This window comes from Typopeltis vanoorti, chromosome 3 (assembly GCF_054136105.1).
Source record: "Typopeltis vanoorti isolate ZY-2024b chromosome 3, IOZ_Tvanoo_1.0, whole genome shotgun sequence".
Lineage (NCBI taxonomy): Eukaryota > Metazoa > Arthropoda > Arachnida > Uropygi > Thelyphonidae > Typopeltis > Typopeltis vanoorti.
Genome location: NC_143551.1, coordinates 115667793 through 115683902, shown reverse-complemented (window position 1 = coordinate 115683902; position 16110 = coordinate 115667793). Strand labels below are relative to the sequence as shown.

General features: G+C 34.4%; 1 protein-coding gene across 1 annotated transcript in view; it reads left to right on the top strand.

Annotated features, from left to right (window-relative positions):
* The first annotated feature begins 2351 nt into the window (after positions 1-2351).
* Positions 2352-16110, top strand: part of LOC150108490 (uncharacterized) — a 385253-nt gene continuing 371494 nt past the window's right edge. The window contains exon 1 of the mRNA XM_090415899.1: positions 2352-2448. The gene's annotated coding sequence lies outside the window, so the exon portion shown is untranslated. The remainder of the gene's footprint in view (positions 2449-16110) is intronic.

The following is a 16110-nucleotide window of genomic DNA, read 5'->3' as shown; positions in this document are numbered from 1 at the left end:
AAGAACCTTTATAAGGGCCTTTCAACTTAGGCGAGTTTGCTGGTCTCATACGTAAATAGATATAAATAAACGTATAGGAAATAGGAATAAATGTATCTCTCTCTTCAGTAATTCGGGGTTTTTCCAATCAGAGAACGCATGCATTAACAACAACAAAACAAAACAAGATAGATTAATGTAGTTCGGAGCAGCACACCGTGGAGGAGCCGTGCAGTAATAATAATAATACATCTTATTCCTTCCCTCCTCTTTTACCTAGCGTATCGAGAATAAGGTGATTAGCCCTATGTCTATAGATGCGTGTGTTCATGGGCCAGTTTGCCAGTTCTGGGTAAAGAAAAACCCTAATTTCCGGATGAACCCCCCCCCCCCCGCCTACTCCCGTATAAGACTGGCTAACTCACCTTTAGTTGAAAGGGACCAGAAAAGTTCCTCATGTCACTGATGGGAATCGAACCCAGGTCTTTCCGACCAAAGGGCTTCGTCTATAGTACCGACTGAGCTATGCAGGCTCTTCTTCTTCTTCTTCTTCTTCTTCTTCTTCTAATAATAATAATAATAATAATAATAATAATAATAATAATAATATTATTATTATTATTATTATTATTATTATTAATTTGAATACTACCATTTGAATACAGAAACCTTACAAACTATAATAGCCTGAAAAGAGCTCTAAGGACATACTATGAACAAGAAACACGCACCCAAAATACCATACAAATTTAATGAAACACAATATATTCGTTCAGCGACGCATCAATACATTCCAAGTTATTGTATGTAAGTGTGTGTGTGCGTGTGTCCGCTCGAATTACTCAATCATAGATTTCGTAGCTCCCCAACACAGCAAAAAAACCAATAAATAATAACCAACTGGTGTCATCCTCAGATAAGCTTACATATAAGCTTCGAGAATGAAAGCAGAGAAATTAGTTCTCATCCAAGATGTATCATATGTAACCAAATGCATGTAATGTACGCATCACATGTAAACCAATATATGTAATGTATGTATTATATGTAAACAAATGTAAGTAATGTATCATATGTAATCAAATGTATGTAATAACTGTAACAAATGTATGCAATGTAATAAAAAAAAAAATTCTTATGCAAGTCACTTAGAAATGGGACAGAAGGAGGAAGCCGTACTGGAAATTTAGTCAGTTTTTTTCTCCCTCTCTCTCTCTCTCTCTCTCTTTTCTATTCTGTTAATGAAAGCGATGGTGGAAAGAATGTAGCATATATTATTATTTGAGGCATAGTGATACTACACAGGGGTGGGGATACTACACAGGGTAGATAGAACCAAAAGAATACTCCTTTTTTGGAAGTCCACAAGCAGTGTGTGTGTGTGTGTGTGTGTGTCATTCTTTTTTTTTTTTTTTTTTTGTGACAGGGATGACTCCCCTCAACGGGACGAATAGCGGGAAAAGAGGCCTCGAAGACATTTTGTTTCTTTCTGATTTTGCCATAAAAGGGATAATTGTTGACTTTCATTTTATTTGACACGCTACATTTAGGTATATCTATGGTGAAGGATACCATACTATAATACACATCCTTTAATGGGATCCGTTCTCTCTACTTTTAAACACATGGAAGATACCAGAAATATAACCTGGAACAAAAGTTGACATCATGCACGCATGATTGCCAGTGCGACTAGCGGAAGTTCCCAGTGTTGTTAATGCAGCTACAAGAGAGGGAGGGAAAAGGAGGTAGGGAGATTTTTTTTTCTCTCCCTTTGCTGTTAGAGAATAGGGCGGAAGTTGAGCAAACAAGTCTTATTCTATCCGGTTGCAAAGATATTAGGTGTTTTATTATAAATTACCGAATTATCAGGCTACTTCCAACATTTTTAAAATCTTAGTTGCTATATATTCACAAAATCTAGGGCGAGAAAGTTTTTTTTAATATTTTAATTTTAACACTTATTTTTTAAACACTTCCTTTAATAAAATTAAAATAAGCGTTCGTTCTAATTCATTCTAATAACAAATGAACTTATTTTAATTTTCTGCACTTACGTGTCGAATTATAGATATGTTTACAATATTTCATCTTTTTTTTTTAAATACATTTTTTTAAAGTAACGATCAAAGTGCAGGATTGTGTTCTTGGGAAGATAGAATCCATTAGGTAATATCATCGCAAATGCATCATTTTCCTTTCTTCCCGTATAGATCGGTTCTTTTAGTTCTGACAAACCACTCTCCGCTTTCGTACCACTTGGAGGAGAAAGTTCATGGACGGGTCACTAGCTCTACACCTGGCGATGGTATGCTAGAACGCATGCGCTAAACGTGAGCGAACTAGAGTTATGGCGGCGATAGGTGAGATGATTTGAAATTTGTGTTATTACTAGTAAATGACAATTATACAGTTTATAAGAAATGATGGTGGAATTTTTTGGTTATGTCTACCTCGTAGCATGAAGCAGTAAGTACAATTAAAAATGTTTCACTCTAATGTTAAGTTATATCAACTATTAGAAACATTATTTCCGTTGACAATTTAATAATTCAACGATTTGAAAACTTGTTTGCTGCCCGTGCCATTATCATTCATAATAGCTCTAATTCAAAAGAAAAATTCAGTGATGTTGAGTAAAGATCCCGAATGAATAATGTAAAGATAGTAGTTTGTAGGGATCAATCTCAGTTTACGTCAAGTTCACTGTTTCCAGCCCTTGTCATTGGACGTCATTCATGCGGTGCTTTATATTTGTATGGGTGGGCAAGCTGAATTTAAACAAGTTTATATCGGGATGAATAAAAACTTCTTCGGATTAGTACAGTATAGCTGCTAATACATATGTCAAAAATTAATATAAAACTTTACTCTTTCTTTTAAACGAAGTAGCATGTATGTTTTAATACTAACAGAGAGGTTAATGCAGTCCATTATTCATCGGCTTTATATAATAGACATTTGTCGGTTAGAGTAAGGATAAATTAAATGCGTTCACTAAAGGATATACCAGTTATTTCTGCTGCTGTCGAGTGATTTTTTATAGGTAATAGATAAAAAAAATTGTATATTGCCTTATAGTATGATAAAAGAATTTGACTGTTTTTAAGATAATTATGAGTTTTTTATTTCTGAATATTATGAATATTTCAACCAATAATTATGAATATTAGTTTAAAGGATTAAACCAAGAATATAATTTCTTGGCATCTTTAATTTATGCATTTAATTTACCTTTAGGTCATTAAGAAGCTGAAAGATAACTGTTTTCCATGGGACAGTCTTTGCTAATCGCGTATAATGAAGAGTTGGAGTATTTAATTAATATCTAAATATAGTAGATGTTTAGCATCGTCTTTTGTTCACGAATAAAAATTAAACGGTTAACTGATAACTGTAATGTGTGTGTTGATTTATTTATGACATTCCTATTTATGAAATCTCGTAAACTTTGCATGAGTATGACATTACTTATGAGTAGTACTTTAGTGCCGTGGATAGCTTAAGATTAGATAATGCAGATACTAAAATACTAAAGCTTTAGATACTAAAATACTAAATAAACACGGTATTCTTTCAAAGCCATTTCAAGCCTTCATTAAACAGATGGTCTCACACGGCAATGAAAATCGTCTGCTACGTAAAGCGTAACTGCTGCAGCTTAATTAAATAAATAATTTATTTATTTAAGAATAAAAAGCAAGAAAAAATATGGGAAGAACAGAATCTTTTAGGGTATGTAGAAAATGAATAACTTTATAAGCTTATTCTTTCATTAAGATCAGTAGTGGACTATACATTCACTTATATTTTCATGGGTTGTTATGGTAACTACAAACTCTCGTTTCAGTTATCACTGAGATTTCCGAAGTGCGTGATGGACATAGACGTCATATTGTCGAAATATCGTATCTCTCTCTCTCTCTCTCTCTCTATATATATATATATAAATATAAAAGAGAGATAATAAATGTAATGTTAATTTAATGGACAAATTATTTTGCGTTTTTTACTACCGCAAAATCTTTAATTTGATACGTAATGTTATGTGTGTGTGTGTATAGATAACCGTTGTTATAATTTTATAAACTTGATATATATAATTGGAGTGCGATGTCCAATCATATCCTTGCTGTCTGGCTTGCTTTGAAAATGTAATGGATGTTTCTTTTGTTTAAGAGAAAGTTTAGCACACTACTAAACGTTTAGAAAGTGATGCCATTTGTTTTTGTTCAATTAATTATTCAGAATAATATAATTAAAACATTTTAGTAAAAGCATTTAATCAAGTTTAATTTGAAAGTATATTTTTGTCTTACCTGCCCTGTTATCATTCATTTAACTGGATTTATTTTATTTATCTCATGACCTCCCCCCCTACCAATATATGTGTGTATATATATATATATATATATATATATATATATATGTATGTATGTATGTATGTATGTATATAGGAACACTACATGAGAAATAAAATCCTAATTAAGTTAAACTTTATTTAAATTACTGAGATTTCAATTACTGGGAACTTTCATCTTAGAAATATTGTAATGGATTTAAAAAAAAAAAAAAAAAACCTAAGACATCACTATGTTTTTATGTATCCTACTTTAGTAAAAGGATTTTATTATCTGTTTTTTAATTTTTATTTATATTTTGTATTATTTATTTTATTTTTTATATAGTTTGGAGAAACCTTGCTCTAGATAGCAAACATGGAACTTTTTCAAGTCATGTTAAGCTTCCAGTAACTAATGGGGTAATAATCTTGTGCCAGGCAAGAAAATTCATCTACTACCTATAGATCCATGGCAAGACCTGAATCTGCAGCTTGTTGGTGTTGGAGAGTAAGTGCATTAACCACTCAGCCAACTAGACTAATGAATGTATAGTGCATTCACTTGGAAACCAACATGCCAAACCAAGAATATGCATTCCAGTATGTGAATATAATTGATTCACATTTTATTATATGGAATGTGAGTCAACTGTTTTTATGAATGCTTATAAAAGGAAAATATGAGTGAGACATTTATGTAATCTTGAGTGAGTGAGTGATCTTATATTCAAATGTTATAAATGTGTTGAAGAAGGAAAAGTTTATTTTAAAATTTATTTACATTGTCAAATAAGTCAGTCCATATTTTTATGCAAAATAATCATAATTATTTTCATATAACAATTATTATTACACAGGAAAGTCCTTGAAGTCTGAAAACTTATTATGGGAGGCTCAACTATCATTATTCACACACACACACACACACACCTATCAAATCTCTCCTTAGACTCATCACTCACAAAGCACCGAATGCATCTGGCAATCCATTTATTATTATTATTGATATAATTATTATTCGACACCTCCAGCGAGTCCAAAGACTCATCAAGGGAAGGCACCTGCTCTACAGCTCTGTCTCCACCACTCAATCCTCCAAGTGACCACAACTACACCAATGACACCTACCGCCAACCACCACCACCACCCCCACCACTAGTATTTCTACAGACAATCAGAAACATCCATGTCCACAGCTGGATTCGAACCTGCAGCCTTTTGTCTGGAGAGTGGATATGCTAACCACTTGGCCAGCCAGGCTGGCCAAAAAAGTACTACCCCTGGTGGGACTCGAACCCGCAATCCCCGGGTTTGGTCCTCATATCTTTATTAACTACTTTTATAATTTCCAGAGGTGATTTCTGTGCTTACCTGTCTATCAGAATATTTTTTCATCATGTATTCCATAAACATTTTCTGCTTTAGTAAAAATTTATATGTATATGATTATCATAAATTCAGTTATATGTTCTTAATAAAACATATGATTCATATTTTAGATATGCTTACTTATCTATGAAATGTGCATTTCAAATATGCTTTGAAGTGCATGTTTTTTATAATAATTTCTATAATTTGAAGAAATTGTTTTCTTCAAATTATAAAAATTTCTGCAAATTCCTTTTTTTGTCCTACTGATTATTAAACTTTTCAAGATCCTTTTTTTTTTTTGTTGATAGCTTGCTCCACCTTTGCAAGGAGTTGCCCGGTGTTGTACCACTTTACCCCAGTCCTGAAGATACTTTCAGGTGCAAACTTTGTTTGCACACACTTGGATAAAGGATTAAACTAAATTTATTATTATTTTCAAGATCCTTATTTGTACAAGTTTGTGTCAACTGCTAAAGACTTCTTACTGTGACACAAACTAAGACTAAGAATGAATGAAAGACTTATGAATGAATGAAAGGATTAAAGCTATAAGGCACATTGAGTGTAATTAGTTTTCAGACATAATTTCATTTGACTAGGAATTCGAAGCACTATCACAATTGTAATTTTTTTAGGAATTTAGGCTGATTTTATTGCCATTTTACTGTCTTTTTTGTTGGTTTTTGTATGTTAATACCAGAACTATGTACTAAATGGTGACTGCTGTCCCTCATGCTGGTTTTGTAGTTGGGAGCGTGAACTCCCAACTATATCTGACAGCACAAACAAGATAATTCATTACTAGTTTACTTGCATCTGGTGACTTTATTTACAAACTTCTAGTAGCAAACAGTTAAATAAATAAAAAAAAAATCATTTATAATATCTTTCAGATTTACAGTGGAAGTGTGCACCGATACTTTGTTCAAACAACCTATTTGTTACCCTGGAAGCATAGTCACATCCATCCTAGTTGAAAGTAACAAAGCTATTTTATTATATAGAGAATTTATTCTTGGTCCAAACTGCATCTTGTATCTGTCTGTTTCTCTATTTATACATTTAATTTTTAAGATCTTGACATATGAAATTTCTTATTAGGAGACATTTATTTTATTATTATTATTATTCTTAAGAGTGAGGAACTCATTGAGGGAGGCCACATATCACCTGTACCAGCTGTCAAACCTGAAAGTATATTTTTCTGTTATTCACTGGAATTGTCTTTTTTCTTATTTCATATTTTTCAGACTTATTTATCAAATCTGTTTCAATAATTTTTCCGTGTTTAAAGTTTTTTAAGACTCTCTGTCCCATGTAAGTGAATTAACATTATGCACATAATTGTGTACCTACAACGTATATTCTAAATACAGTGAAAAATCTCTTCTTGATGTACTTTCTATGAAAAGTTTAAATTTCTTGGAAATTAAAAATTAAATTAAATTAAATTTTGCTATGTGTACTATTTAAGTCCATTGTTAGAGTGACTTACTGATAAATTAAAGGGATGCCCCCAAGTGATGGATTAATTGTTATCCTTTCGTGTGCCCTGTGGTTTTGTGGTTTTAAAAATGAATATGCAAAAAAAAAAAAAAAAAGCAATTTTACATCAGTTTATTTTTTTCAGTTCATAAAAGATTTTATTAAATTTGTTAAATTTAAAAAGCTTGTTTTTCAAAGTATTCCATTTAAAAATTGGCAAGTGTGTGTGTGTGTGTGTGTTGGGGGAGGGGGTTCACCTGTCTGTTTATAAATTTTGTGCTTCAGAGAAATATCCAGAATGGATGGCAAAGGAAAAGAGATCAGTGATATCAGGAGGAAAAACCTTTTTTTATAAGTGATAAGGTGTCATTTAAGGGAACATTGGTGAACCATGAGGTGATATCAAAGTTAACTAAAATATCTGTATTTTTTATTAAATTTTCAATGGAAGTTTTAAAATGCATAGTTTTTTTTTTTATGTAGGAAGTGGTATGATCACTTCATTAATATTCTCTTAAATGACATCTTATCACTTATAAAAAAAAGTTTTTCCTCCTAATATTATTGACAGGGGGCAAATTCTCCATGCTTGCTGCACAAGCTCATTACTTGAGAAAGAAGTAATATTTATTTGCTAATAAATGCATGCATTTATAAGCATTCCATTTAGACTTTTATTTTTGTAGACAGAAGACGTCTTAAGATTTCATGGCAATAATTGAGTGTTGCATTGTGTATCGAAGGGCGATGCTTGCTCGTCTAGTCAAAGCTACCTTGGCTTGCTCGGTTGTCAGAACTTCCATGTCCTTGCTACAGCACTGTGATTTCATGTGCACGCATAGCCATTTCTGCTCCCTTCATATCGTCTGAAACACAGGCCATACGTAGTCAAAGTAGCTCTAACCAGTGAGCTTCAGCCAGCCTTTACAAGTGTGCGTGTTGCTTGGGAAAATTAAGTTACAACCAACTTTTTATGACGATGTTATTGACCAGTTTATAAAGAAGAACCGTAGGGTAGAATTTGTATTGAAGGAGCTAAATTGAAAAAGATAGAATATCATTTGTAAAATAATGTTGTATTTGTATGATTAACATAAATTTCTAAATATATCGTTTTAAATGGTCAGTAATTCATTATTATGCTAATCAGACTTCAATCATACCTCTCACTCCCTGAATGATGATAATAAGAGCAAGTGTGAATTTCAAGACCAGCATTAGCCCCTGATTACTGATCACTTTTTGCTATCCATTCTAGCTATTTCTCTTGGAAGCACAAATTTTATAAACAGAGGATACCTTTATGGGTTCAACCCTCTCACTCCACCTGTCAATTTTTTATGGAATATTTTGAAAAACAAGCTCTTGACTCAACCCTTCCTAACCTTCTATCTGGTTACGATATGTTGATGCTGTTCTCCATTTGGCCCCATAGCCCAGACACATTGGACTCTTTCCTCTCTCCTCAGTAATCTTCACCTTAGAATCCAGTTTACCATGGTAAAAGAAACTAATAATAGTTTAGCCTTTCTAGACACTTTGGTAACTTGCCAACCCAAACAGGCAGATACATTCACAAACTTTGTCATCAACTCCTCTCTCTCTCTCTCTCTCTCTCAACAATATAGTATCAGTGAAACAATCAATAGAGCATACAACTTTTGTTCTAGAATCCTCTTACAGCAGAACTTAATCATATACACCACACCTTCTTATTGTAATGGCTACAGTTTCCACAGTATTAAAAAAATAACCAATTCTTCCTCCAATCCTTGCTCTTCAGAAAGATTTTAGTAATGCTATCATCATAATTTCATATGTCCAATTTACTTCAGAAAAAATATCCAGAATCTTAAAGAAATACAATCTCTGCACCACCAAATTGCAATTTCAAGCCCCACTGATAGCTTGCTATCCTCATACATTCTGCTAAAGATCATCTCTCTCTCTGTGTGCCTGAAGTATATAAAGTCCTGTTCCTGCAAGTTGGCTGTTGTTGTTGGATGTTATATTCTTCTAAGCAGATGTTGGCTGATCTGCTTAGAAGAACATAAAAAATACATCTGCAGTCATGACTATTATTATTATCATTATTATTATTCTTCTTATTACGTGACACCTCCAGGGAGTCCAAAGACTCATCGAGGGAGAGTGTGCCAACAGCATCGAATGAAATCCCCTTCCAACTACTAACCACGCTCAAACTTGCTTAACTTTTTGCGCAAACCATTAGTAGCAGGGCCTCTACCAATCGACCAACCTTTGCTGGCCTTGCGGACTATGCTTTAGATAGAGTTCATAGAAACATTTGGAAAAAGAACACCATGCTCCATCACAGTAAATGTAGAAGAGAAAGACTATTCTTAGAATGTGCAGCTGCTCTCAAAAATCAACTTAATCTAAATAAATATGGCTGCATTAAACTTCCCAAAATATGGGAACACTAATACTTTGAGAACCCAGTTTTATATCCTAGGCTGCCAACAGGTGTCCACAGAGTGCTCTACTTAGTTAGGACAAGTCATTTGTTCACATTTCATTTAGTTTTTGTATGACATGTGTGTGTGTGTTAAGTCTTGTATTGCTCCTGAACATTTCAGAGACCGAAATTACTTAGTCAATTGTCTCTGGACCCTCTCCAATATCTCTTCATCTTTTTGAAAATCAGGTGATCAAATCTGTGCACAGTAGTCCATATGTGGCTTAATCAAGGTTTTATGCAATAGAAATATTTTAGAGATCTTCATCATCATCATTAAATTCCTGCCATGTACCCTCAAGGGGTGTACAGGATATGACAGTACTACATGAAAAAATTAAATCATTACTAACTTCCTATCTACAATTTTCCTCCAAGTCAGTCTGTTACTTGTCAAGACTCCAACATTATCAGATCTTATATTTCTACCGTCTAAGGCACTTTGTACCGTATCAATCCACCTATATCTTGGTCTTCCTCTGGGTCGTTTTCCTGCCAACCTGGCAGAGAACACTTTCTTTCTATTTAAGTGACCATACCACCTGAGATTAGCTCTGCTAATGCATTCCTGGATGCTGACAATGTCAAGTTCTTTCCTAATATCCTCATTTTTAATATGATATTGCCATTGATGCCATCTGTCACGCCTCTAATCTTTCTCAGGAGTCTCATATCTGCGATCTCTAGTCTTTGGTCAAGTGTTTTACTTCTGACCCAGCTCTCAGAACCCTAAGTTAAAACTGGTTTGAACACTGTCTTGTATACAGCTAATTTAGTGTTCCGACTAATTTCTCTCTTATTCCATATGAATTTATTCAATTGACTTCCCACCATACCAGCTTTGCTGATTCTGTTGTCTATTTCTATATTTAATTTACCATCTTCAGTAAAAATTGTGCCTAAGTAGCTGAAATGTTTTACTTGTTCCACAAGTTCTCCATTCACAACACAGTTGACATTTTCAATGATTCTGCCTATTTTCATTGTCTTTGTCTTTTTATTGCTGACCTTCATACCATATCTATTACAACTATTCAATTTAGCCAGAGAATCTTGCAGACTTGTAGTGGATTTATTTAGAAGTATAACATCATCTGCATAAAGCAAAGAGCTGACATTAACATCTCCAATTTTGATATCAGGTTTAATACCACTTTCCTTCATAATGTGATCCATATAGATAATGAATAACAGAGGGGATAATGTACATCCTTGTCTCACACCAGATTTAACATTAAACCATCTTCCTGTACTTCCTTCAATTCTAACTGCTGACTTACAACTCAAATAAAGACTAAGTATTGCTTGATATAATGCCCCATTGACACCATATAACTGCAGCGTATTGAATAGCTTCTCTCTTGGCACCTTGTCATATGCCTTTTCCAAATCGACAAAACTTAAATACAGATCTTTGTTATATTCGCATGCTTTCTCGACTATTTGTCGTAAAGTTAAGATCTGATCCTGATAGCCTCTATTTGGCCTGAATCCAGCTTGTTCTTCACCAAGCTTTTCTTCCACAATTCTTCTCAACCGTTTCTCAAGTATACTTGCATAGATCTTGCCAGGAACACTCAGTAGGGAAATACCTCTGTAATTCTCACATTCAGTTTTATTTCCCTTTTTATATATGTGTACTATGAGAGCTCTACTCCAATCATCGGGAATTCGTCCCTCTGTCCAGGCTTTCTGAACTATGCAGTGCAGCCACTGTAAGACTTTTATACCACCATACTTCAGCATTTCTGGTCGAATATCATCTACTCCTGCTGCCTTTCCACATTTCAAGCCTTTGATAGCTTTTTCTACTTCAAGTATGGATATATATCCCTGACTGCATGCCTGGTCAGTGTTTTTTATCACTGTGCTGTCATCACTGCTTGTTTCATTTAGCAGTTTTTCAAAGTAATTACTCCATACTTCAAGGATATCTTTTTCTCCTGTTTTCATGTCACCTTTATCATCTCTAACTCCTTTTACAGCACTCTTTCCTCCATTCCTAAGCTTCTTCAACAACCTCCAGAATATTTTGCCACCTTCTTGATATTTATTTTCTATATTCTTGACAAAGTCTTCCCATGACTTTTGTTTAGCTAGTTTTACACACTGTTTAGCTTTCTTACATTTGTCTCTGTATTCTGTAATAGTAAAAGCTGACTTATTTGCCAGGAACTTTTGATATGCTTTCTTCTTTTCCTTCACTGCCTCTTTAACTTCCTGTGTCCACCAGGGAGTTCTGATTTTTTTATCCTTGCACACAATCTCACCACATGCCTCTCTGGCAGAGTCAATCAATGTTTTCTTCAGAGTTTGCCACTGAATCTCCAAGGTTTGATTCCTGTTCTCAAACTCTTTCATTTTCTTTTCAATAATCTTTCTGTATTTTAGTCTACAGTTAACATCTGAGAGCTGCTCAACTTTTATTCGCTTTAAAACTTTCTTACATGTTATTCTTTTCAATATGAAATTCAATTTTATCCTGCTCAAGACTAAATAGTGATCACTTCCAATTTCAAATCCTCTGTACACGCTGGTGTCCTGCACCAGGGAGAAAACATCACTATCAACAATAACATAGTCAATGAGACTTTTCTTATTCCTAGCATCTTCTCTCCATGTGAATTTGTGCACATTTTTATGTTGGAACATGGTGTTAGTAATAACCAGTCCATGTCCTGAGCAGAAATCCAACAGATATTTGCCATTATTATTAGCTTTGCTCTTTTCTCCAAATTTTCCCAAAATATTTTTGTATGTCTCACAATCATTTCCTACTCTGCTATTTAGATCCCCAACAAGGACCAACTTTTTCCTTTTTCATTGTGTCAGTTGCTTTTTATAGAGCGTCAGAAAATTCCTCCACTTCTACCTTAGTAGAACCTTCTGTGGGACCATAGGCACAAATAAGTCTCATTGTCCCGTTCCCCATTCTCATATTTGCCCACATTACTCTACTTGAGACTGACTGCCATTCAAGAAGATTAGCCTCATATTTTGTGTTGAATACCTATGGCTACTCCTTCTTTTCCTTGATTGTCATTGCCTGAATATAACATTTTGTATTTATTGCTCAGAAAGATCTCACCAGTTTTGGTCTTTTTTGTTTCAGTCACCCCTATTATGTCGATCTGGTACTTATCCAATTCCTCAGCTAGCTCCATTTCTTTGCCATTCAGGCTTCTTACGTTGATAGTACCGATCTTTAACTCTGGTGATGTTGAGTTGGGGTTTGTTTTCAGATTTGTTCCAGTAGCTGACGTTTCGCTGTTTGCCCTGGTTCCCTGGTGAAAACAACGGAGGCCTTGTTTAACCGGGCGACGCCCCAGCTGGCATGAAATTTTGTCATGTTGTACCATCATTTTTTATTTTGGTTTAACCAATAAGAATACAATTTGGTCAGCTAAATCCCAAATTGCCAGCCCATCCTCGTTTGTTCAATATCCAAGTAGATACCCAACAGGGTGCACGACGAGAAGGTGAGGATTGGACATTAGGTCAGAAGCCCTGGTCGGTTCTCTGCATTCCTTTAAAGGCTATGTGGAGGTCTCCTCTCAGTTATACAGCTTAGACCCTTAAGCACCCCTTTTAGAGATCTTTGATCTCTAAAAGGGGTGCTTAAGGGTCTTTAATCTAATTTTATTTTATTTTTGCGTCCTGGCAATTGTTCTTTTATGGCATCTGCTATTTGATTTTAGAGCAGGCATTATCAATTTCCCCACCCCCCCTACAAGTTATTTATTTGTCATAAGTAACTCTTGATGAGTTACTTATGACAAGTAGATGGAAGGTTTAAATGATCCAGATTATAAGTAATCTTCTTTCCTATATGTGCTAGTGTCCTGTCAGGACCAAGTAGCTTGGTTTGAGATAACCATAATTAGTGTTATGATAGAACAGTTAATCCTCTATACAAAGTCTGCATATATATGAATTGTGTATATTCTCTGGCCAGTATCTGTTTGTTAGATGGAAATTCTTTATTTATTTTATAAAGACCTTCTTCCAGGGGTGAGATGGGGGTGGGATAAGAACAATTTAGCTATGTAGACTCAAATATTAGTAATATATTCTGTTATATATATATATATATGACACATGAGAGGTACAAGAACCTATTTGCATGTTAGTGCTGTGTGTGTGAGATGCAGATAAAGTTGCGAAAGAAGAGTTTTTCTTAAAGAGCTGGAGGTTGACGTTGTTGGGAAACACATTATGAGGAAGGCTGTTCCAGAAGACAGAAGCAGATGGAATAAATGAGGAAGAGGAGAAGCAGGTTCAATGCATTTGCAGTTGCACTGAAAAGTGATGTTGGAAGCTGTTGCTCTTGTTTTAACAGGTCTGCCAGTAAGTGGAAGAATGATGTTTGCTAATTCATTGGAGCAGTGACTATGGAAGTAACCGTAGAACAGAGACAAAGCTAAAACATTGCATCCATGAGATAGAGGTTGAAGTCAGCCTCTGAGGGAAGAGTCATCTATAAGTCAAATTGCTGTCCTTTGGACAGGAGTAAGAATTTTTAAGAAAACTTTATCCTATTCTTATCATGTATGCCAATTCTGCAAGAGGCTAGATTCCATGGAATGCTTAGGACTAATTTGACATTCAAATCTCCTCCATCCCCAGAACAATTAAAACTTAACAGCGTTATAGTAAAGTGTAGAGTCAAAAGATTTCAGTTTGACATATTTAAGATATTGAAATGGAGAATATTGTGAATCCATCATGTTTTATAACCAAATAAATATACAAAGAAAGAAACTCTAGTTTCAAAATTTACCAGAGCTTATGAGAATATAACCCGCAGCAGTAGAGTTGCCTTGGCTTACACTACTTAAAAGAAATGGACTCTGCCCTGAAGACCATATATTCATCATTTGTTACTTCATCTATTAGGTTTCATTGACCTGATAGCTGTTTAGAACTGTTGGTTCTCATCAGGTTTCTGCCTAGTCTCTAATGAGAAAGCTGTTCATAACAGCTGTTAGGCCAGTGAAACCTAATTGATACACTAGTAAAATGTGAGTACACCTAACTCGATTTACACATAGATTGGTTCTGTAAAAGTACTGTGTAAATTGAGATGAACATTTGTATAGAAAATGAGGGGATAGGTTCTGTAACACTCAGTTAATTTATATATTTTTTAAAAATAAATCAAACACTTTATTTTTATCTATAGATACACTACAGAAATTTAGGGATAATAAAATGGAGAAATGTTAAGTTATGCATTTTGGGATAAATAGATTATAAGCTTGTACCACATTGATGAAACTGTACTCTAGGAAATAGATGAAGCTAAAGATTTAGGAGTGGTAACAGACTGAGAGTTCAAGTTTAGAGGACATATTGCTAAGGTTGCTAAAGTAGCTTATAAGATTACTTGGCTATTGAAGAACACACTAACAAGTAGAGATAAGGAAGTGGCCATGATACGTTCACATTTGGATTACTGTGCTCAGGTCTGGTCTCCTGGGTTTCTTGAGGATGAGGAAGTGGTGGAGAAGATTAAGAGATGAGTGGTCTTTTGAATGTTCCCTATGAGGATAGACTGACGGTGTGTGGATTGCAGAAATTGGTTGATAGGAGAAAAAGAGGGGTATGTTAGAAACATTTAAGTTACATAAGGGAGTTTTATAGAATTGATGCAGGGGAAATGTTTCATCACTTGGCTAGAGGGGCTCAGAACAACAGGTCATCCATGGAAGTTGAATAAAGGTGTAGTTAGTAGGTGTGAGAACTAGATTTTTTGCTTGGAGAGTTGTGAATGAGTAGAATGGGTTGCTAGAGTCAGTTGTGAGTGCTTTGTCTGTTAATGGGTTCAGACTCCATGGATGTGCCCATACAATAATAATAATAATAAAACATGCTATAAAGCAAAACAGATAGTTTTATTTAAACAATTATAATTAAAATTATTCAAACCTCATTATACAGTATATACTGTATTACTAAATAATACAGTAATACCTGCATTAGCTATTGGCCCAGTTATATGCATATAATAATAGATCGTTTAAATCTGCATTGTATAGAACATAATGTAGAATACAAAACTGTAATTACTGTTTACTGTAAATGAAGACAAAAATGTTGGTAAGAATGAAAACTGCAATGTACAGTGCGAAAATCAAATGTGGTGAGAAATATAGATTTTTCAAAGACAGTTCGTTTGTTAGCATGAGTGTAGTATATATGAATTGTGGAGTGTAGAGGATAAGTTTGCAGAGCGATTGCACAAGAGAAGTAAGATGAGGTAATGTATCTGCAGAAAGTGTGATATCTTGATTGATTGTGAGCTGTTGCAGTTGACAGTTGTGAATAAGGAATGAATATTGTACAAATGGCAAAGGTAGTAAAGAGTATAAGACTCAGAATAGTTTCAACCAGAAGGGTGATCGAGAAAATATGAGTGCCAAAAATATAATTGTGAGTATGGAAGAAACAAAGG